This window comes from Panulirus ornatus, chromosome 31, assembly GCF_036320965.1.
Source record: "Panulirus ornatus isolate Po-2019 chromosome 31, ASM3632096v1, whole genome shotgun sequence".
Taxonomy (NCBI): domain Eukaryota; kingdom Metazoa; phylum Arthropoda; class Malacostraca; order Decapoda; family Palinuridae; genus Panulirus; species Panulirus ornatus.
The window spans coordinates 17,518,381-17,540,709 of record NC_092254.1 but is presented as its reverse complement, the minus strand read 5'-3'; the positions used below and the strand labels follow the sequence as shown (position 1 = coordinate 17,540,709).

The 22,329-nt window shown below is 42.4% G+C and overlaps 1 protein-coding gene across 6 annotated transcripts in view; it reads left to right on the top strand.

Moving 5' to 3' along the window:
* The window catches only part of LOC139758849 (glyoxylate/hydroxypyruvate reductase A-like), a 296,538-nt gene that overhangs the window by 165,593 nt on the left and 108,616 nt on the right, over positions 1-22,329 (top strand). The window lies entirely within an intron of this gene.

The window sequence follows — 22,329 nt, the reverse complement described above, 5'->3', positions numbered from 1 at the left end:
GTGTTTCCTAAAAATCACTAGTTTTTCAAGTATTCTAAAAATTTAATTTAACCTTACACATTTAAAGATCTTCATAAAACATAGAAAAATAGAATCAGAAGTGTATATCTTTCTTTACTTTTGCAGTTATGTGTAAGAAGTTTGTGGAAGTTTTAGCATAATGCTTTACAAAGTGTGGAAGAAAGGCCTGAGTTTTTAGTGAGCTGATCCTGTGCATTTTTTTTGGATTATTTTAGCTACACTATGAAACTGATTACTGATTATTTTTATGTTTTATGTGATAAATATTTTCTTATTATACCCAGTTTTTGTAAAATTACCAGCCACACCAATCAGATACATTACAGGCACCTCTCAATCTATGCAATAATTCTTTGTTAAAAATAGTTTATTGGGTTTTATTAATATTATAGTATTATAATATTGAAAAACTACAGTATGCATGCACCAGGAAATATATCACAATATAATATTATTTTATTTATTTATTTTATTTTGCTTTGTCGCTGTCTCCCGCATTTTTTTTTTTTTTTTTTTTCTTTTCCAAAAGAAGGAACAGAGAAGGGGGCCAGGTGAGGATATTCCCTCAAAGGCCCAGTTCTCTGTTCTTAACGCTACCTCGCTAACGCGGGAAATGGCGAATAGTTTGAAAGAAGAAAGAAAGATCCACACACGCAAACATACACACCCATACATCTCAATGTACACATATATATACACACACAGACACATACATATATACCCATGCACACAATTCACACTGCCTGCCTTTATTCCTTCCCATCGCCACCTCGCCACACATGGAATACCATCCCCCTCCCCCCTCATGTGTGCGAGGTAGCGTTAGGAAAAGAAAACAAAGGCCACATTCGTTCACACTCAGTCTCCAGCTGTCATGCAATAATGCCCGAAACCACAGCTCCCTTTCCACATCCAGGCCCCACAGAACTTTCCATGGTTTACCCCAGATCCTTCACATGCCCTGATTCAATCCATTGACAGCACGTCGACCCCGGTATACCACATCGATCCAATTCACTCTATTCCCTGCCCGCCTTTCACCCTCCTGCATGTTCAGGCCCCGATCACTCAAAATCTTTTTCACTCCATCTTTCCACCTCCAATTTGGTCTCTCACTTCTCCTCGTTCCCTCCACCTCCGACACACATATCCTCTTGGTCAATCTTTCCTCACTCATTCTCTCCATGTGCCAAAAACCATTTCAAAACACCCTCTTCTGCTCTCTCAACCACGCTCTTTTTATTTCCACACATCTCTCTTACCCTTACATTACTTACTCGATCAAACCACCTCACACCACATATTGTCCTCAAACATCTCATTTCCAGCACATCCACCCTCCTGCGCTCAACTCTATCCATAGCCCACGCCTTGCAACCATACAACATTGTTGGAACCACTGTTCCTTCAAACATACCCATTTTTGCTTTCCGAGATAATGTTCTCAACTTCCACACATTCTTCAAGGCTCCCAGGATTTTCGCCCCCTCCCCCACCCTATGATTCACTTCTGCTTCCATGGTTCCATCCACTACCAGATCCACTCCCAGATATCTAAAACACTTCCTCCAGTTTTTCTCCATTCAGACTTACCGCCCAATTGACTTGACCCTCAACCTTGCTCTTATTCACATTTACTCTTAACTTTCTTCTTTCACACACTTTACCAAACTCAGTCACCAGCTTCTGCAGTTTCTCACATGAATCAGCCACCAGCACTGTATCATCAGTGAACAACAATTGACTCACTTCCCAAGCTCTTTCATCCCCAACAGACTTCATACTTGCCCCTCTTTCCAAAACTCTTGCATTCACCTCACTAACAACCCCATCCATAAACAAATTAAACAAAGATGGAGACATCACACACCCCTGCCGCAAACCTTCATTCACTGAGAACCAATCACTTTCCTCTCTTCCTACACATACACATGCCTTGCATCCTTGATAAAAACTTTTCACTGCTTCTAACAACTTGCCTCTCACACCATATATTCTTAGTACCTTCCACAGAGCATCTCTATCAACTCTATCATATGCCTTCTCCAGATCCATAAATGCTACATACAAATCCATTTGCTTTTCTAAGTATTTCTCACATACATTCTTCAAAGCAAACACCTGATCCACACATCATCTACCACTTCTGAAACCACACTGCTCTTCCCCAATCTGATGCTCTGTACATGCTTTCACCCTCTCAATCAATACCCTCCCATACAATTTGCCAGGAATACTCAACAAACTTATACCTCTGTAATTTGAGCACTCACTCTTATCCCCTTTGACTTTGTACAATGGCAGTATGCAAGCATTCCGGCAATCCTCAGGCACCTCACCATGAATCATGCATACATTAGATAACCTTACCAACTAGTCAACAATACAGTCACCCCCTTTTTTAATAAATTCCGCTGCAATACCATCCAAACTTGCTGCCTTGCCTGCTTTCATCTTCCACAAAGCTTTTACTACCTCTTCTCTGTTTACCAAATCATTTTCCCTAACCCTCTCACTTTGCACACCACCTCGACCAAAACACCCTATATCTGCCACTCTATCATCAAACACATTCAACAAACCTTCAAAATACTCACTCCATCTCCTTCTCACATCACCACTACTTGTTATCACTTCCCCTTTAGCCCCCTTCATGGAGTCCCATTTGCTCCCTTGTCTTACACACTTTATTTACCTCCTTCCAGAACATCTTTTTCTTCTCCCTAAAATTTAATGATACTCTCTCACCCCAACTCTCATTTGCCCTTTTTTTCACCTCATGCACCTTTCTCTTGACCTCCTGCCTCTTTCTTTTATTCATCTCCCACTCATTTGCATTTTTTCCCTGCAAAAATCTTCCATATGCCTCTCTCTTCTCTTTCACTAATAATCTTACTTCTTCATCCCACCACTCACTACCCTTTCTTATCAACCCACCTCCCACACTTCTCATGCCACAAGCATCTTTTGCGCAAGCCATCACTGTTTCCCTAAATACATCCCATTCCTCCCCCACTCCCCTTACATCCTTTGTCCTCACCTTTTCCCTTCTGTACTCAGTCTCTCGTGGTACTTCCTCACACAAGTCTCCTTCCCAAGCTCACTTACTCTCACCAACCTCTTCACCCCAACATTCACTCTTCTTTTCTGAAAACCCATACAATTCTTCACCTTAGCCTCCACAAGATAATGATCAGACATCCCTCCAGTTGCACCTCTCAGCACAGTAACATCCAAAAGTCTCTCTTCCGCGCGCCTGTCAATTAACACGTAATCTAATAACGCTGTCTGGCCATCTCTCCTCCTTACATACGTTTACTTATGTATATCTCCCTTTTTAAACCAGGTATTCCCAATCACCAGTCCTTTTTCACTACATAAATCTACAAGCTCTTCACCATTTCCATTTACAACACTGAAAACCCCATGTATACCACTTATTCCCTCAACTGCCACATTACTCACCTTTGCATTCAAATCACCCATCACTATAACCCGGTCTCATGCATCAAAACCACTAACACACTCATTCAGCTGCTCCCAAAACACTTGCCTCTCATGATCTTTCTTCTCATGCCAAGGTGCATATGCACCAATAATCACCCATCTCTCTCATTCAGCTTTCAGTTTTACCCATATTAATCTAGAATTTACTTTCTTACATACTATAACATACTCCCACCACTCCTGTTTCAGGAGTAATGCTACTCCTTCCCTTGCTCTTGTACTCTCACTAACCCCTGATTTTACTCCCAAGACATTCCCAAACCACTCTTCCCCTTTATCTTTGAGCTTCTTTTCACTCAGAGCCAAAACATCCAGGTTCCTTTCCTCAAACATACTACCTATTTCTCCTTTTTTAACATCTTGGTTACATCCACACACATTTAGACACTCCAATCTGAGCCTTCGAGGAGGATGAGCACTCCCCGCATGACTCCTTCTTCTGTTTGCCATTTTAGAAAGTTAAAATACAATGAGGGGAGGATTTCTGTCTCCCTGCTCCTGTCCCCTCTAGTTGCCTTCTAGGACACGTGAGGAAAGCGTGGGAAGTATTCTTTCTCCCCTATCCCCAGGGATAATATATATATATATATATATATATATATATATATATATATATATATATATATATATATATATATATATATATATATTTTTTTTTTGCTTTGTTGCTGTCTCCCGCGTTTGCGAGGTAGCGTAAGGAAACAGACGAAAGAAATGGCCCAACCCACCCCCATACACATGTATATACATACGTCCACACACGCAAATATACATACCTACACAGATTTCCATGGTTTACCCCAGACGCTTCACATGCCTTGATTCAATCCACTGATAGCACGTCAACCCCGGTATACCACATCGCTCCAATTCACTCTATTCCTTGCCCTCCTTTCACCCTCCTGCATGTTCAGGCCCCGATCACACAAAATCTTTTTCACTCCATCTTTCCACCTCCAATTTGGTCTCCCTCTTCTCCTCGTTCCCTCCACCTCCGACACATATATCCTCTTGGTCAATCTTTCCTCACTCATTCTCTCCATGTGACCAAACCATTTCAAAACACCCTCTTCTGCTCTCTCAACCACGCTCTTTTTATTTCCACACATCTCTCTTACCCTTACGTTACTTACTCGATCAAACCACCTCACACCACACATTGTCCTCAAACATCTCATTTCCAGCACATCCATCCTCCTGCGCACAACTCTATCCATAGTCCATGCCTCGCAACCATACAACATTGTTGGAACCACTATTCCTTCAAACATACCCATTTTTGCTTTCCGAGATAATGTTCTCGACTTCCACACATTCTTCAAGGCTCCCAGAATTTTCGCCCCCTCCCCCACCCTATGATCCACTTCCGCTTCCATGTTTCCATCCGCTGCCAGATCCACTCCCAGATATCTAAAACACTTCACTTCCTCCAGTTTTTCTCCATTCAAACTCACCTCCCAATTGACTTGACCCTCAACCCTACTGTACCTAATAACCTTGCTCTTATTCACATTTACTCTTAACTTTCTTCTTTCACACACTTTACCAAACTCAGTCACCAGCTTCTGCAGTTTCTTACATGAATCAGCCACCAGCGCTGTATCATCAGCGAACAACAACTGACTCACTTCCCAAGCTCTCTCATCCCCAACAGACTTCATCCTTGCCCCTCTTTCCAAAACTCTTGCACTCACCTCCCTAACAACCCCATCCATAAACAAATTAAACAACCCTGGAGACATCACACACCCCTGCCGCAAACCTACATTCACTGAGAACCAATCACTTTCCTCTCTTCCTACACGTACACATGCCTTACATCCTCGATAAAAACTTTTCACTGCTTCTAACAACTTGCCTCCCACACCATATATTCTTAATACCTTCCACAGAGCATCTCTATCAACTCTATCATATGCCTTCTCCAGATCCATAAATGCTACATACAAATCCATTTGCTTTTCTAAGTATTTCTCACATACATTCTTCAAAGCAAACACCTGATCCACACATCCTTTACCACTTCTGAAACCACACTGCTCTTCCCCAATCTGATGCTCTGTACATGCCTTCACCCTCTCAATCAATACCCTCCCATACAATTTGCCAGGAATACTCAACAAACTTATACCTCTGTAATTTGAGCACTCACTCTTATCCTCTTTGCCTTTGTACAATGGCACTATGCATGCATTCCGCCAATCCTCAGGCACCTCACCATGAGTCATACATACATTAAATAACCTTACCAACCAGTCAACAATACAGTCACCCCCTTTTTTAATAAATTCCACTGCAATACCATCCAAACCTGCTGCCTTGCCGGCTTTCATCTTCCGCAAAGCTTTTACTACCTCTTCTCTGTTTACGAAATCATTTTCCCTAACCCTCGCACTTTGCACACCACCTCGACCAAAACACCCTATATCTGCCACTCTATCATCAAACACATTCAACAAACCTTCAAAATACTCACTCCATCTCCTTCTCACATCACCACAACTTGTTATCACCTCCCCATTTGCGCCCTTCACTGAAGTTCCCATATATATATATATATATATATATATATATATATATATATATATATATATATATATATATATATATTTTTTTATTCGCTGTCTCCCACGTTTGCGAGGTAGCGCAAGGAAACAGACGAAAGAAATGGATCAACCCACCCCCATACACATGTATATACATGCACGTCCACATACGCAAATATACATACCTACACAGCTTTCCATGGTTTACCCCAGTTGCTTCACATGCCCTGATTCAATCCACTGACAGCACGTCAACCCCAGTATACTACATCGATCCAATTCACTCCATTCCTTGCCCTCCTTTCACCCTCCTGCATGTTCAGGCCCCGATCACACAAAATCTTTTTCACTCCATCTTTCCACCACCAATTTCGTCTCCCACTTCTCCTCGTTCCCTCCACTTCCGACACATATATCCTCTTGGTCAATCTTTCCTTACTCATTCTCTCCATGTACCCAAACCATTTCAAAACACCCTCTTCTGCTCTCTCAACCACGCTCTTTTTATTTCCACACATCTCTCTTACCCGTACGTTACTTACTCGATCAAACCAGCTCACACCACACATTGTCCTCAAACATCTCATTTCCAGCACATCCATCCTCCTGCGCACAACTCTATCCATAGTCCACGCCTCGCAACCATACAACATTGTTGGAACCACTATTCGTTCAAACATACCCATTTTTGCTTTCCGAGATAATGTTCTCGACTTCCACACATTCTTCAAGGCTCCCAGAATTTTCGCCCCCTCCCCCACCCTATGATCCACTTCCGCTTCCATGTTTCCATCCGCTGCCAGATCCACTCCCAGATATCTAAAACACTTCACTTCCTCCAGTTTTTCTCCATTCAAACTCACCTCCCAATTGACTTGACCCTGAACCCTATTGTACCTAATAACCTTGCTCTTATTCACATTTACTCTTAACTTTCTTCTTTCACACACTTTACCAAACTCAGTCACCAGCTTCTGCAGTTTCTTACATGAATCAGCCACCAGCGCTGTATCATCAGCGAACAACAACTGACTCACTTCCCAAGCTCTCTCATCCCCAACAAGACTTCATCCTTGCCCCTCTTTCCAAAACTCTTGCATTCACCTCCCTAACAACCCCATCCATAAACAAATTAAACAACCCTGGAGACATCACACACCCCTGCCGCAAGCCTACATTCACTGAGAACCAATCACTTTCCTCTCTTCCTACACGTACACATGCCTTACATCCTCGATAAAAACTTTTCACTGCTTCTAACAACTTGCCTCCCACACCATATATTCTTAATACCTTCCACAGAGCATCTCTATCAACTCTATCATATGCCTTCTCCAGATCCATAAATGCTACATACAAATCCATTTGCTTTTCTAAGTATTTCTCACATACATTCTTCAAAGCAAACACCTGATCCACACATCCTTTACCACTTCTGAAACCACACTGCTCTTCCCCAATCTGATGCTCTGTACATGCCTTCACCCTCTCAATCAATACCCTCCCATACAATTTGCCAGGAATACTCAACAAACTTATACCTCTGTAATTTGAGCACTCACTCTTATCCTCTTTGCCTTTGTACAATGGCACTATGCATGCATTCCGCCAATCCTCAGGCACGTCACCATGAGTCATACATACATTAAATAACCTTACCAACCAGTCAACAATACAGTCACCCCCTTTTTTAATAAATTCCACTGCAATACCATCCAAACCTGCTGCCTTGCCGGCTTTCATCTTCCGCAAAGCTTTTACTACCTCTTCTCTGTTTACGAAATCATTTTCCCTAACCCTCGCACTTTGCACACCACCTCAACCAAAACACCCTATATCTGCCACTCTATCATCAAACACATTCAACAAACCTTCAAAATACTCACTCCATCTCCTTCTCACATCACCACAACTTGTTATCACCTCCCCATTTGCGCCCTTCACTGAAGTTCCCATACATATATATATATATATATATATATATATATATATATATATATATATATATATATATATATATATATTTTTTTTATTCGCTGTCTCCCACATTTGCGAGGTAGCGCAAGGAAACAGACGAAAGAAATGGATCAACCCACCCCCATACACATGTATATACATGCACGTCCACATACGCAAATATACATACCTACACAGCTTTCCATGGTTTACCCCAGTTGCTTCACGTGCCCTGATTCAATCCACTGACAGCACGTCAACCCCGGTATACCACATCGATCCAATTCACTCCATTCCTTGCCCTCCTTTCACCCTCCTGCATGTTCAGGCCCCGATTACACAAAATCTTTTTCACTCCATCTTTCCACCACCAATTTCGTCCCCCACTTCTCCTCGTTCCCTCCACTTCCGACACATATATCCTCTTGGTCAATCTTTCCTTACTCATTCTCTCCATGTACCCAAACCATTTCAAAACACCCTCTTCTGCTCTCTCAACCACACTCTTTTTATTTCCACACATCTCTCTTACCCGTACGTTACTTACTCGATCAAACCAGCTCACACCACACATTGTCCTCAAACATCTCATTTCCAGCACATCCATCCTCCTTCGCACAAGTCTACCCATAGCCCACGCCTCACAACCATACAACATTGTTGGAACCACTATTCCTTCAAACATACCCATTTTTGCTTTCCGAGATAATGTTCTCGACTTCCACACATTCTTCAAGGCTCCCAGGATTTTCGCCCCCTCCCCCACCCTATGATCCACTTCCGCTTCCATGGTTCCATCCGCTGCCAGATCCACTCCCAGATATCTAAAACACTTTACTTCCTCCAGTTTTTCTCCATTCAAAATTACCTTCCAATTGACTTCACCCTCAGCCCTACTGTACCTAATTACCTTGCTCTTATTCACATTTACTCTTAACTTTCTTCTTTCACACACTTTACCAAACTCAGTCACCAGCTTCTGCAGTTTCTCACATGAATCAGCCACCAGCGCTGTATCATCAGCGAACAACAACTGACTCACTTCCCAAGCTCTCTCATCCACAACAGACTTCATACTTGCCCCTCTTTCCAAAACTCTTCCATTCACCTCCCTAACAACCCCATCCATACACAAATTAAACAACCATGGAGACATCACACACCCCTGCCGCAAACCTACATTCACTGAGAACCAATCACTTTCCTCTCTTCCTACACGTACACATGCCTTACATCCTCGATAAAAACTTTTCACTGCTTCTAACAACTTGCCTCCCACACCATATATTCTTAATACCTTCCACAGAGCATCTCTATCAACTCTATCATATGCCTTCTCCAGATCCATAAATGCTACATACAAATCCATTTGCTTTTCTAAGTATTTCTCACATACAGTCTTCAAAGCAAACACCTGATCCACACATCCTCTACCACTTCTGAAACCACACTGCTCTTCCCCAATCTGATGCTCTGTACATGCCTTCACCCTCTCAATCAATACCCTCCCATATAATTTACCAGGAATACTCAACAAACTTATACCTCTGTAATTTGAGCACTCACTCTTATCCCCTTTGCCTTTATACAATGGCACTATGCACGCATTCCACCAATCCTCAGGCACCTCACTATGAGTCATACATACATTAAATAACCTTACCAACCTGTCAATAATACAGTCACCCCCTTTTTTAATAAATTCAACTGCAATACCATGCAAACCTGCTGCCTTGCTGGGTTTCATCTTTCGCAAAGCTTTCACTACCTCTTCTCTGTTTACGAAATCATTTTCCCTAACCCTCTCACTTTGCACACCACCTCGACCAAAACACCCTTTATCTGCCACTCTATCATCAAACACATTCAACAAACCTTCAAAATACTCACTCCATCTCCTTCTCACATCACCACTACTTGTTATCTATATATATATATATTTTTCTTTCTTCCTTTTAAAGTATTCGCCATTTCCCGCATCAGCGAGGTAGCGTTAAGAACAGAGGACTGGGCCTTTTTTGGAATATCCTCACCTGGCCCCCTCTGTTCCTTCTTTTGGAAAATTAAAAAAAAAAAGAACGAGAGGGGAGGATTTCCAGCCCCCCGCTCCCTCCCCTTTTAGCCACCTTCTATGACACGCAGGGAATACGTGGGAAGTATTCTTAATCACTTATCCCCAGGGATAATATATATATATATATATATATATATATATATATATATTATACTCTTGTCGCTGTCTCCCGCATTATTTTCATTATACTTAATTGCCTTCTCCTACATTAGCGAGGTAGCGGAAGGGAACAGACGAAAGAAGTGCCCAACCCACCCACATACCCATTTATATAAATACATAAATGGCCACACACACACACACACACATGCATACATATACATTTCACCTGTATACATACATACACAGACTTATATACACATGTACCTATTCATACTTGCTGCTTTCATCCATTCTTGTCGCAACCCCGCCACAAACAAAACAGTATTCAAGCAAGGTAGTGCCTGGAACAGACAAAAAAGGCCATATTCATTCACACTCAGTCTCTAGCTGTCATGTGTAATACACCAAAACCACAGCTCTCTTTCCATATCCAGGTCCCACAGACCTTTTCATAGTTTACCCCAGACCCTTCACATGCCCTGGTTCAATCTACTGACAGCACGTCGATCCTGATATACCACATCATTCCAATTCACTCTCTTGCAAGCCTTTCACCCTCCTGTATCTTCAGGCCCCAAATGCTCAAAATCTTTTTCACCCCATCCTTCCACCTCCAATTTGGTCTCTCCTATCTCCTTCGTCCCTCTACCTGACACATATATCCTCTTTGTCAATCTTTCCTCACACATTCTCTCCATGTGTCCAAACCATTTCAACACACCCTTTTCTGCTCTCTCAACCACACTCTTTTTATTACCACACATATCTCTTACCCTTACATGTATATATATTTTTTTTCGTTCTTTTTTTTAAACTAGTCACCATTTCCCGCGTTAGCGAGGTAGCGTTAAGAACAGAGGACTGGGCCTTTGTGGAATATCCTCACCTGGCCCCCCTCTGTTCCTTCTTCTGGAAAATTAAAAAAAAAAAAACGAGAGGGGAGGATTTCAAGCCCCCCCCGCTCCCTCCCCTTTTAGTCGCCTTCTACGACACGCAGGGAATATATGGGAAGTATTCTTAATCCCCTATCCCCAGGGATGATGTATATATATATATATATATATACATCAAAGCAGCAGGTGATAACAAGTAGTGGTGATGTGAGAAGGAGATGGAGTGAGTATTTTGAAGGTTTGTTGAATGTGTTTGACGATAGAGTGGCAGATGTGGGGTGTCTTGGTCGAGGTGGTGTGCAAAGTGAGAGGGTTAGGGAAAATGATTTGGTAAATAGAGAAGAGGTAGTAAAAGCTTTACGGAAGATGAAAGCCGGCAAAGCAGCAGGTTTGGATATATATATATATATATATATATATATATATATATATATATATATATATATATATATATATATATATATATTTTTTTTTTTTTTTATACTTTGTCGCTGTCTCCCGCGTTTGCGAGGTAGTGCAAGGAAACAGATGAAAGAAATGGCCCAACTCCCTCCCATACACATGTATATACATACGTCCGCACACGCAAATATACATACCTACACAGCTTTCCATGGTTTACCCCAGACGCTTCACATGCCTTGATTCAATCCACTGACAGCACGTCAACCCCGGTATACCACATCGCTCCAATTCACTCTATTCCTTGCCCTCCTTTCACCCTCCTGCATGTTCAGGCCCCGATCACACAAAATCTTTTTCACTCCATCTTTCCACCTCCAATTTGGTCTCCCTCTTCTCCTCGTTCCCTCCACCTCCGACACATATATCCTCTTGGTCAATCTTTCCTCACTCATTCTCTCCATGTGCCCAAACCACTTCAAAACACCCTCTTCTGCTCTCTCAACCACGCTCTTTTTATTTCCACACATCTCTCTTACCCTTACGTTACTCACTCGATCAAACCACCTCACACCACACATTGTCCTCAAACATCTCATTTCCAGCACATCCATCCTCCTGCGCACAACTCTATCCATAGCCCACGCCTCGCAACCATACAACATTGTTGGAACCACTATTCCTTCAAACATACCCATTTTTGCTTTCCGAGATAATGTTCTCGACTTCCACACATTCTTCAAGGCCCCCAGAATTTTCGCCCCCTCCCCCACCCTATGATCCACTTCCGCTTCCATGGTTCCATCCGCTGCCAGATCCACTCCCAGATATCTAAAACACTTCACTTCCTCCAGTTTTTCTCCATTCAAACTCACCTCCCAATTGACTTGACCCTCAACCCTACTGTACCTAATAACCTTGCTCTTATTCACATTTACTCTTAACTTTCTTCTTCCACACACTTTACCAAACTCAGTCACCAGCTTCTGCAGTTTCTCACATGAATCAGCCACCAGCGCTGTATCATCAGCGAACAACAACTGACTCACTTCCCAAGCTCTCTCATCCCCAACAGACTTCATACTTGCCCCTCTTTCCAAAACTCTTGCATTTACCTCCCTAACAACCCCATCCATAAACAAATTAAACAACCATGGAGACATCACACACACCCCTGCCGCAAACCTACATTCACTGAGAACCAATCACTTTCCTCTCTTCCTACACGTACACATGCCTTACATCCTCGATAAAAACTTTTCACTGCTTCTAACAACTTTCCTCCCACACCATATATTCTTAATACCTTCCACAGAGCATCTCTATCAACTCTATCATATGCCTTCTCCAGATCCATAAATGCTACATACAAATCCATTTGCTTTTCTAAGTATTTCTCACATACATTCTTCAAAGCAAACACCTGATCCACACATCCTCTACCACTTCTGAAACCACACTGCTCTTCCCCAATCTGATGCTCTGTACATGCCTTCACCCTCTCAATCAATACCCTCCCATATAATTTACCAGGAATACTCAACAAACTTATACCTCTGTAATTTGAGCACTCACTCTTATCCCCTTTGCCTTTGTACAATGGCGCTATGCACGCATTCCGCCAATCCTCAGGCACCTCACCATGAGTCATACATACATTAAATAACCTTACCAACCAGTCAACAATACAGTCACCCCCTTTTTTAATAAATTCCACTGCAATACTATCCAAACCTGCTGCCTTGCCGGCTTTCATCTTCCGCAAAGCTTTCACTACCTCTTCTCTGTTTACCAAATCATTTTCCCTAACCCTCTCACTTTGCACACCACCTCGACCAAAACACCCTATATCTGCCACTCTATCATCAAACACATTCAACAAACCTTCAAAATACTCACTCCATCTCCTTCTCACATCACCACTACTTGTTATCACCTCCCCATTTGCGCCCTTCACTGAAGTTCCCATTTCCTCCCTTGTCTTATGCACTTTATTTACCTCCTTCCAGAACATCTTTTTATTCTCCCTAAAATTTAATGATACTCTCTCACCCCAACTCTCATTTGCCCTTTTTTTCACCTCTTGCACCTTTCTCTTGACCTCCTGTCTCTTTCTTTTATACATCTCCCACTCAATTGCATTTTTTCCCTGCAAAAATCGTCCAAATGCCTCTCTCTTCTCTTTCACTAATACTCTTACTTCTTCATCCCACCACTCACTACCCTTTCTAATCAACCCACCTCCCACTCTTCTCATGCCACAAGCATCTTTTGCGCAATCCATCACTGATTCCCTAAATACATCCCATTCCTCCCCCACTCCCCTTGCTTCCATTGTTCTCACCTTTTTCCATTCTGTACTCAGTCTCTCCTGGTACTTCCTCACACAGGTCTCCTTCTCAAGCTCACTTACTCTCGCCACCCTCTTCACCCCAACATTCACTCTTCTTTTCTGAAAACCCATACAAATCTTCACCTTAGCCTCCACAAGATAATGATCAGACATCCCTCCAGTTGCACCTCTCAGCACATTAACATCCAAAAGTCTCTCTTTCGCACGCCTGTCAATTAACACGTAATCCAATAACGCTCTCTGGCCATCTCTCCTACTTACATAAGTATACTTATGTATATCTCGCTTTTTAAACCAGGTATTCCCAATCATCAGTCCTTTTTCAGCACATAAATCTACAAGCTCTTCACCATTTCCATTTACAACACTGAACACCCCATGTATACCAATTATTCCCTCAACTGCCACATTACTCACCTTTGCATTCAAATCACCCATCACTATAACCCGGTCTCGTGCATCAAAACCACTAACACACTCATTCAGCTGCTCCCAAAACACTTGCCTCTCTTGATCTTTCTTCTCATGCCCAGGTGCATATGCACCAATAATCACCCACCTCTCTCCATCAACTTTCAGTTTTACCCATATTAATCGAGAATTTACTTTCTTACACTCTATCACATACTCCCACAACTCCTGTTTCAGGAGTATTGCTACTCCTTCCCTTGCTCTTGTCCTCTCACTAACCCCTGACTTTACTCCCCAGACATTCCCAAACCTCTCTTCCCCTTTACCCTTGAGCTTCGTTTCACTCAGAGCCAAAACATCCAGGTTCCTTTCCTCAAACATACTACCTATCTCTCCTTTTTTCACATCTTGGTTACATCCACACACATTTAGGCACCCCACTCTGAGCCTTCGAGGAGGATGAGCACTCCCCGCGTGACTCCTTCTTCTGTTTCCCATTTTAGAAAGTTAATACAAGGAGGGGGGGGATTTCTGGCCCCCCGCTCCCGTCCCCTCTAGTCGCTTTCTACGACACGCGAGGAATACGTGGGAAGTATTCTTTCACCCCTATCCCCAGGGATAATATACATATATATATACATATACACATACACACATATACACACACACACGCACATATACACACACACACACACACACATATATATACATATGAAAAATGTAAGAAACAATTTAGAAAACTGAAACTTCTAGCTTGAAATGAATGAAAAAAATGAATGTCACATAATGGTTCAACCTCTGGCTATGGAAAAAAGGAAATGTATAATTTATTTACACAAACGTCAATAGCAGTTCTCATCAATTTAACCACTGTATCAATAAGCTTCAATGTCTAAGCTACATTTTTTCTCCAATTTCACTCTTTTCCTTCACATTTTCAATTGTGTCTGAAGGTTCTACTTCAAGAGTGATTGTTTTTCCAGTAAGGGTCTTCACATCTTGGTTACATCCACACACATTTAGGCACCCCACTCTGAGCCTTCGAGGAGGATGCTTTACTTGTGGTGCTGACTTCCGGCCACTTGGTTCAGTGCAGTGTGGCGCAGACGGAGGCCAGATGAACCAAACGCTTAAAGCAGAAGTTGGTAGATGTGACAGTGGAACTGGGGGCCGTGGTGTTCTCCACGAACAAGCTGACGATTTACGTGCCTCTTCTCCCCATCCTCAAAGCACAAGGATTCGGGTGGGCCAAGACCCATTCCTACATCTACACGCTCCATATATATATATATATATATATATATATATATATATATATATATATATATATATATATATATATAAAGATTGACCAAGAGGATATATGTGTCGGAGGTGGAGGGAACGAGGAGAAGAGGGAGACCAAATTGGAGGTGGAAAGATGGAGTGAAAAAGATTTTGTGTGATCGGGGCCTGAACATGCAGGAGGGTGAAAGGAGGGCAAGGAATAGAGTGAATTGGAGCGATGTGGTATACCGGGGTTGACGTGCTGTCAGTGGATTGAATCAAGGCATGTGAAGCGTCTGGGGAAAACCATGGAAAGCTGTGTAGGTATGTATATTTGCGTGTGTGGACGTATGTATATACATGTGTATGGGGGGGGGTTGGGCCATTTCTTTCATCTGTTTCCTTGCGCTACCTCGCAAACGCGGGAGACAGCGACAAAGTATAAAAAAAAAAAAAAAAAAAAAAAAAATATATATATCCAAACCTGCTGCTTTGCCGGCTTTCATCTTCCATAAAGCTTTTACTACCTCTTCTCTATTTACCAAATCATTTTCCCTAACCCTCTCACTTTGCACACCACCTCGACCAAGACACCCCACATCTGCCACTCTATCGTCAAACACATTCAACAAACCTTCAAAATACTCACTCCATCTCCTTCTCACATCACCACTACTTGTTATCACCTCCCCATTAGCGCCCTTCACTGAAGTTCCCATTTGCTCCCTTGTCTTACGCACTTTATTTACCTCCTTCCAAAACATCTTTTTATTCTCCCTGAAATTTAATGATACTCTCTCACCCCAACTCTCATTTGCCCTCTTTTTCACCTCTTCCACCTTTCTCTTGACCTCCTGCCTCTTTCTTTTATACCTCTCCCACTCATTTGCATTTTTTCCCTGCAAAAATCGTTCAAATGCCTCTCTCTTCTCTTTCACTAATAATCTTACTTCTTCATCCCACCACTCACTACCTTTTCTAATCAACCCACCTCCCACGCTTCTCATGCCACAAGTTTCTTTTGCGCAAGCCATCACTGCTTCCCTAAATACATCCCATTCCTCCCCCTCTCCCCTTACCTCCTTTGTTCTCACCTTTTTCCATTCTGTACTCAGTCTCTCCTGGTACTTCCTCACACAAGTCTCCTTCCCAAGCTCACTTACTCTCACCACTCTCTTCACCCCAGCATTCTCTCTTCTTTTCTGAAAACCCCCACAAATCTTCACCTTTGCTTCCACAAGATAATGATCAGACATCCCTCCAGTTGCACCTCTCAGCACACTAACATCCAAAAGTCTCTCTTTCGTGCGTCTATCAATTAACATGTAATCCAATAGCGCTCTCTGGCCATCTCTCCTACTTACATACGTATACTTATGTATATCTCGCTTTTTAAACCAGGTATTCCCAATCACCAGTCCTTTTTCAGCACATAAATCTACAAGCTCTTCACCATTTCCATTTACAACACTGAACACTCCATGTATACCAATTATTCCCTCAACTGCCACATTACTCACCTTTGCATTCAAATCACCCATCACTATAACCCGGTCTTGTGCATCAAAACCACTAACACACTCATTCAGCTGCTCCCAAAACACTTGCCTCTCATGATCTTTCTTCTCATGCCCAGGTGCATATGCACCAATAATCACCCATCTCTCTCCATCTACTTTCAGTTTTACCTATATCAATCTAGAATTTACTTTCTTACACTCTATCACATACAGTGGAATTTATTAAAAAAGGGGGTGACTGTATTGTTGACTGGTTGGTAAGGTTATTTAATGTATGTATGATTCATGGTGAGGTACCTGAGGATTGGCGGAATGCTTGCCTAGTGCCATTGTACAAAGGTAAAGGGTATAAGAGTTAGTGCTCAAATTACAGAGGTATAAGTTTGTTGAGTATTCCTGGTAAATTATATGGGAGGGTATTCATTGAGAGGGTGAAGGCATGTACAGAGCATCAGATTGGGGAAGAGCAGTGTGGTTTCAGAAGAGATAGAGGATGTGTGGATCAGGTGTTTGCTTTGAAGAATGTATGCGAGAACTACTTAGAAAAACAAATGGATTTGTATGTAGCATTTATGGATCTGGAGAAGGCATATGATAGAGTTGATAGAGATACTCTGTGGAAGGTTTTAAGAATATATGGTGTGGGAGGCAAGTTGTTAGAAGCAGTGAAAAGTTTTTATCGAGGATGTAAGGCATGTGTACGTGTAGGAAGAGAGGAAAGTGATTGGTTCTCAGTGAATGTAGGTTTGCGGCAGGGGTGTGTGATGTCTCCATGGTTGTTTAATTTGTTTATGGATGGGGTTGTTAGGGAGGTGAATGCAAGAGTTTTGGAAAGAGGGGCAAGTATGAAGTCTGTTGTGGATGAGAGAGCTTGGGAAGTGAGTCAGTTGTTGTCCGCTGATGATACAGCGCTGGTGGCTGATTCATGTGAGAAACTGCAGAAGCTGGTGACTGAGTTTGGTAAAGTGTGTGAAAGAAGAAAGTTAAGAGTAAATGTGAATAAGAGCAAGGTTATTAGGTACAGTAGGGTTGAGGGTCAAGTCAATTGGGAAATAAGTTTGAATGGAGAAAAGCTGGAGGAAGTGAAGTGTTTTAGATATCTGGGAGTGGATTTGGCAGCGGATGGAACCATGGAAGCGGAAGTGAATCATCGGGTGGGGGAGGGGGCGAAAATTCTGGGAGCCTTGAAGAATGTTTGGAAGTCGAGAACATTATCTCGAAAAGCAAAAATGGGTATGTTTGAAGTAATAGTGGTTCCAACAATGTTGTATGGTTGCGAGGCGTGGGCTATGGATAGAGTTGTGCGCAGGAGGGTGGATGTGCTGGAAATGAGATGCTTGAGGACAATATGTGGTGTGAGGTGGTTTGATCGAGTAAGTAATGTAAGAGTGAGAGAGATGTGTGGAAATAAAAAGAGTGTGGTTGAGAGAGCAGAAGAGGGTGTTTTGAAATGGTTTGGTCACATGGAGAGAATGAGTGGGGAAAGATTGACCAAGAGGATATATGTGTCAGAGGTGGAGGGAACGAGGAGAAGTGGGAGACCAAATTGGAGGTGGAAAGATGGGGTGAAAAAGATTTTTAGTGAACCTGAACATGCAGGAGGGTGAAAGGCGTTCAAGGAATAGAGTGAATTGGAACGATGTGGTATACTGGGGTCGACGTGCTTTCAATGGATTGAACCAGGGTATGTGATGCATCTGGGGTAAACCATGCAAGTGTGTGGGGCCTGGATGTGGAAAGGGAGCTGTGGTTTCGGTGCATTATTACATGACAGCTAGAGACTGAGTGTGAACGAATGGGGCCTTTGGTGTTTTTCCTAGCGCTACCTCACACACATGAGGGGGGAGGAGGTTGTTATTCCATGTGTGGCGAGGTGGTGATGGGAACAAATAGAGGCAGACACTGTGAATTGTGTACATGTGTATATATGTATATGTCTGTGTGTGTATATATATGTGTACATTGAGATGTATAGGTATGTATATTGTGCGCGTGTGGACATGTATGTATATACATGTGTATGTGGGCGGTTTGGGCCATTCTTTCGTCTGTTTCCTTGCGCTACCTCGCTAACGCGGGAGACAGCGACAGACAAAATATAATAATAATAATAATAATACATATACATATATATATATATATATATATATATATATTATTATATTATTATTATTATACTTTGTCGCTGTCTCCCGCGTTTGCGAGGTAGCGCAAGGAAACAGACGAAAGAAATGGCCCAACCCCCCCCATACACATGTATATACATACGTCCACACACGCAAATATACATACCTGCACAGCTTTCCATGGCTTACCCCAGACGCTTCACATGCCCTGCTTCAATCCACTGACAGCACGTCAACCCCGGTATACCACATCGCTCCAATTCACTCTATTCCTTGCCCTCCTTTCACCATCCTGCATGTTCAGGCCCCGATCACACAAAATCTTTTTCACTCCATCTTTCCACCTCCAATTTGGTCTCCCTCTTCTCCTTGTTCCCTCCACCTCCGACACATATATCCTCTTGGTCAATCTTTCCTCACTCATCCTCTCCATGTGCCCAAACCACTTCAAAACACCCTCTTCTGCTCTCTCAACCACGCTCTTTTTATTTCCACACATCTCTCTTACCCTTACGTTACTCACTTGATCAAACCACCTCACACCACACATTGTCCTCAAACATCTCATTTCCAGCACATCCATCCTCCTCCGCACAACTCCATCCATAGCCCACGCCTCGCAACCATACAACATTGTTGGAACCACTATTCCTTCAAACATACCCATTTTTGCTTTCCGAGATAATGTTCTCGACTTCCACACATTCTTCAAGGCCCCCAGGATTTTCGCCCCCTCCCCCACCCTATGATCCACTTCCGCTTCCATGGTTCCATCCGCTGCCAGATCCACTCCCAGATATCTAAAACACTTCACTTCCTCCAGTTTTTCTCCATTCAAACTCACCTCCCAATTGACTTGACCCTCAACCCTACTGTACCTAATAACCTTGCTCTTATTCACATTTACTCTTAACTTTCTTCTTCCACACACTTTTCCAAACTCAGTCACCAGCTTCTGCAGTTTCTCACATGAATCAGCCACCAGCGCTGTATCATCAGCGAACAACAACTGACTCACTTCCCAAGCTCTCTCATCCCCAACAGACTTCATACTTGCCCCTCTTTCCAAAACTCTTGCATTTACCTCCCTAACAACCCCATCCATAAACAAATTAAACAACCATGGAGACATCACACACCCCTTCCGCAAACCTACATTCACTGAGAACCAATCACTTTCCTCTCTTCCTACACGTACACATGCCTTACATCCTCGATAAAAACTTTTCACTGCTTCTAACAACTTTCCTCCCACACCATATATTCTTAATACCTTCCACAGAGCATCTCTATCAACTCTATCATATGCCTTCTTCAGATCCATAAATGCTACATACAAATCCATTTGCTTTTCTAATTATTTCTCACATACATTCTTCAAAGCAAACACCTGATCCACACATCCTCTACCACTTCTGAAACCACACTGCTCTTCCCCAATCTGATGCTCTGTACATGCCTTCACCCTCTCAATCAATACCCTCCCATATAATTTACCAGGAATACTCAACAAACTTATACCTCTGTAATTTGAGCACTCACTCTTATCCCCTTTGCCTTTGTACAATGGCACTATGCACGCATTCTGCCAATCCTCAGGCACCTCACCATGAGTCATACATACATTAAATAACCTTACCAACCAGTCAACAATACAGTCACCCCCTTTTTTAATAAATTCCACTGCAATATATATATATTTTTTTTTTTTTTCTCATACTATTTGCCATTTCCCACGTTAGCGAGGTAGCGTTAAGAACAGAGAACTGGGCCTTAGAGGGAATATCCTCACCTGACCCCCTTCTCTGTTGCTTCTTTTGGAAAATTAAAAAAAAACAAGAAAGGGGAGGATTTCCAGCCACCCGCTCCCTCCCCTTTTAGTCGCCTTCTACGACACGCAGGGAATACGTGGGAAGTATTCTTTCTCCCCTATCCCCAGGGATATATATATATATATATATATATATAGCTTGGGAAGGAGACTAGTGTGAGGAAGTACCAGGAGAGACTGAGTACAGAATCGAAAAAAGGTGAGAACAAAGGAGGTAAGGGGAGTGGGGGAGTAATGGGATGTATTTAGGGAAGCAGTGAAGGCTTGCGCAAAAGATGCTTGTGGCATGAGAAGCATGGGAGGTGGATTGATTAGAAAAGGTAGTGAGTGGTGGATGAAGAAGTAAGATTATTAGTGAAAGAGAAGAGAGAGGAATTTGGACGATTTTTGCAGGGAAAAAATGCTAATGAGTGGGAGAGGTATAAAAGAAAGAGGCAGGAGGTCAAGAGAAAGGTGCAAGAGGTGAAAAAGAGGGCAAATGAGAGTTGGGGTGAGAGAGTATCATTATATTTCAGGGAGAATAAAAAGATGTTTTGGAAGGAGGTAAATGAAGTGCGTAAGACAAGGGAGTAAATGGGAACTTCAGTGAAGGGGGCTAATGGGGAGGTGATAAAAAGTAGTGGTGATGTGAGAAGGAGATGGAGTGAGTATTTTGAAGGTTTGTTGAATGTGTTTGATGATAGAGTGGCAGATATATGGTGTTTTGGTCGAGGTGTTGTGCAAAATGAGAGGGTTAGGGAAAATGATTTGGTAAATAGAGAAGAGGTAGTAAAAGCTTTACGGAAGATGAAAGACAGCAAGGCAGCAGGTTTGGATGGTATTGCAGTGGAATTTATTAAAAAAGGGGGTGACTGTATTGTTGACTGGTTGGTAAGGTTATTTAATATATGTATGATTCATGGTGAGGTGCCTGAGTATTGGCGGAATGCTTGCATAGTGCCATTGTACAAAGGCAAAGGGGATAAGAGTTAGTGCTCAAATTACAGAGGTATAAGTTTATTGGGTATTCCTGGTAAATTATATGGGAGGGTATTGATTGAGAGGGCGAAGGCATGTACAGAGCATCAGATTGGGGAAGAGCAGTGTGGTTTCAGAAGTGGTAGAGGATGTGTGGATCAGGTGTTTGCTTTGAAGAATGTATGTGAGAAATACTTAGAAAAACAAATGGATTTGTATGTAACATTTATGGATCTGGAGTAGGCATATGATAGAGTTGATAGAGATGCTTTGTGGAAGGTTTTAAGAATATATGGTGTGGGAGGCAAATTGTTAGAAGCAGTGAAAAGTTTTTATCGAGGATGTAAGGCATGTGTACGAGTAG